At 43.6% G+C, this 3,402-nt stretch overlaps 1 protein-coding gene across 1 annotated transcript in view; it reads left to right on the top strand.

The window, feature by feature from the left end:
• Nucleotides 1-2,989: 2,989 nt before the first annotated feature.
• LOC101858349 (N-alpha-acetyltransferase 20) overlaps nucleotides 2,990-3,402 on the top strand; it is a 21,699-nt gene continuing 21,286 nt past the window's right edge. Inside the window, exon 1 of the mRNA XM_005102718.3 lies at nucleotides 2,990-3,097. The gene's annotated coding sequence lies outside the window, so the exon portion shown is untranslated. The remainder of the gene's footprint in view (nucleotides 3,098-3,402) is intronic.

The following is a 3,402-nucleotide window of genomic DNA, read 5'->3' as shown; positions in this document are numbered from 1 at the left end:
TAGTATGAATGCGTTTTTCATCTCCTATATTCTTTATGACGTCCCTCAAACACGACAGGTCATTTCTCTAGGGTCAGTCGAGGTCAGACCAGGTCAGATGAGGTCAATATCGTTACCTTTTGATGTGGTCCAGAGGAAAGAGGAACGATAATTGTGTGTGTGTGTGTGTGTTGAAGTGTGTGTGTGTGTGTGTGTGTATGTGTGTGTGTGTGTGTGTGTGTGTGTGCCTGTGTGTGTGTGCCTGTGTGTATTAGCCTGTGTGTGTTGGGAGAGAAAGAAAGAGTAAGAGAGAGAGAGAGAGAGAGAGAGGGAAAGAGAGAGAGAGAGAGAGAGAGAGATTGAGGGAGAGAGTGAGAGAGAGACTTGAAAGCAAAATGACCAACAGCCGAAAGATTAGTCTGGCAAAGAGTTTTGACCTTGGTAATTTCGGTCGATCTTTTCTTCCCTTGTCAAAGCTTGAGTTGGGCGTTTTCATGCATATTCATTTTCCGGAGTCTCATCATCATCATCATCCTGTGCCTTGCCGACTGGCGTGGGCGATCATGGACCTCCACTTCACTCTGTCTTGCGTTGCAGCGATGGTGTCTGTTGTTCTTGCTGCTCCTAGCCATGTTGTCATCTTGTCCAGTATCTTTTCCTTCTGTCTGCCTCTGCCTCTCTTTCCATCAAACTTGCCTGTTGTTACAATATTCTCCAATGCCTCTTTCCGCATTGTGTGTCGGGAGAAATTTGCCTGTCGCTTTCTTATATTCATCATAAGCTGTCTTCTACAATTTGCTTCAACCAAGACTTCTTCATTTGTTTTTCTAGCTGTCCATAGGATACGTAGCATGCGTCCTATGAACCACAACTCTGTCGCCACGATAATTTTCTTTCCAGCTGTTTATTGATTGTCCAAGCTTCTCACCCGTATAATAGGATTGGCTCGATGTAGCTTTTCATAAACTTGCATCCATCATGATACCCAAAGATGTGTACTCTGAGCGTAGGCCTAACCCAGGACCACCATGATGCTCACCATTATACTCTGCTTGCCACCAAATGAAGGTACAGTTAGGCCAGTATACGACTACGGCCAGACGAGTTTTTGTCTTCATTATGGTGGCCATAGCCCGCACGGGCGAGGAAAGGTTTTTCTAGAGGGCAGAGAGTAGCGGCCATGACAGTTCCCGGTCTAGGATATGGTGATTCCAGTCTATGGCAACACGCATCATAAATGTACACAGCGAGATTTTGTAAAACATGTAATAATAATAAAAATGGCAGTGATATATCGCTTAACCCTGATTAAAGTACCCAGGCTCTGAGCGCTTTACAAGACAATACAATATACAACAGTACCGTATCATAAAACGTTGTGTTCTGACCAAAAGTCAAACTGTTTCTCATAGACGTTCTGGTAAATCTCACTATTGGATGACAGAAAAGTGCTCATGACTAAAGATATCATTGAACAGTTTAATGTGGTGTGATGTTATAGACTGTGTCATTCTCAATATCACCAGTGGTTGGTTGGAGGGTGTCACTAGTGGATACTACTTTTCTAAAAGTCCCCTCTATTGTTTCAGTGTGTCTTACATCTTCTTCCCAATTGTAAATTATCGTTTTAGTGTCGATGTCTTTTTTCTTTATAGTAGAGGGTTCTACGGCGCTCGCAACTGCATAAGGTCTTATGAGCACCAAGGGGTGGGTGTCAACAGAGAAGTCTTTACAGGGAATCAGACTTAGACTGCTCACCTCTCTAGCTTCAGCAGCACAACGTCTGCTTCGACTATCAAGGCACCCCGGAAATAGCAAGTCACAAGGGAGTGACAAACATACAAAAGAAGTAGAGGCAAATGACAATAGTAAGGATCAGGAAAGAAAAAGCAGCAGTTCCCTGTTGTAGATCAGGCACAGTTATGAGCGTGACATGAGTCTGCTCATTTACGATTCTACTACGCTTGAACGAGAAATGTTCCCCCTTTGGGAATGGCCTAAAGACACGTCAGTCTGTGGCACCGCCCCGGGGGGTAGTCGATGTCTTTGTCTTTGCTCAAACAAACCGTCAGTGTCATTGTGTTCTTTGCTTTTCTTTTCTTTTTATCCCTTTTCCCCTACATATCGTTTGCTTTTTTAAAATTTATCTTTTTAAAAAATGAAATTCATTTTTCATACCTCTGCTTATCTCGTCAAATTGTTCGTTCTCTTCTTATTGTGTCGACGTCTTTTATCTCATAAACATCCGCCTTGTTCCCACACATTCTCATTTCCAGCTTGTCTCAATTATTTTCCCGCCGTTTCCCACTCTCGTCTCGCCCACCGCGCCGACATGCACATCCATGTTTTTTCCCGCCGTGAGAGAGGAGAGAAGGGAAATGAACGGGAAAATCGAGTCCCTTAGGTCGGGCGCCCTGAAATAAATTTTAACTGTCGATGCGTCAAATGGGATATAAAATTGGGAAGGCCGTTTTTTCTCGCTGCAATTTTCTGAGGGGAGGTAATACCGGATATTGAGCAAGGGAGAGAAGCCATGACACACACAACTATGATGAGCTATGGCGCTTGGCCTATCGACCAGATCGCGTTTGTCATGTTTTCCCAGACATTACAGAGCCTAGTCCCGACCTCTAGCTCATTCCGCTGGATCAACCCGTTATCTTTTTTTAACCTAGTTCTGTAATAGATCGATAGACATAATTATCTGGATACACTCTTCCCCCTCCCCTCCAGTCCCCTTCCTTCCCCCTCCCTCTTACGACAACATTTTCGGGACATACTTTTTCCTTTTTTTCGTCGTTATTTCTCCACCCCCATCACAGAGATCCCAAAGCTAAAAAAGCCAAAACACGACAAAAATAATTATATATACAAAAGCAATGTAGGCCTAAACTTAATGTTTTCAGGACTTTAATAATGGGCGCGTGCGCACGTACTGATTTATCCAGTACCGGTACACTTTAAACAGTATACACCGGTACAACAGGGCAGGGGACATGACTCTCGCGTTGACGGGGCCACCCGGACTCGGACTGCTTCTTGTTTCAACCAACAACTCAACACTTATCATCAACATTCAGCATTGATTTAGCTAGGCTTAGTACCTCCCGGCCTTTGGGTAAATAATCAGTTAGAATCGTTGGTTACCGATTTATTAACACGCTCTGTGGTAGTGAGTTGCATCTCTTTAATTGTTTTGGGAGGAATTCCGTTACGAGCGACCACTGAAAAAGACTAATTATCACTAGAGTAGATCAGTGGGTGATCTTGTAGTTCCGTTCGTTCAAGTCCACGATCCATTTGTTTACATCCAGAGAAGAAATCCAGAAGTCTTGAAGACCAAATACTATTTGAATTAGGCTACACAAAGAGCAGGGATGCAACCTAACTGAAAAACATCAAATTAGGATAAAATTCAGGGGG

The sequence above is a fragment of the Aplysia californica genome, unplaced genomic scaffold, assembly GCF_000002075.1.
Source record: "Aplysia californica isolate F4 #8 unplaced genomic scaffold, AplCal3.0 scaffold00336, whole genome shotgun sequence".
Taxonomy (NCBI): domain Eukaryota; kingdom Metazoa; phylum Mollusca; class Gastropoda; order Aplysiida; family Aplysiidae; genus Aplysia; species Aplysia californica.
Note: the sequence above shows the minus strand (reverse complement) of the source record. Positions and strands in the feature narration are given on the sequence as shown.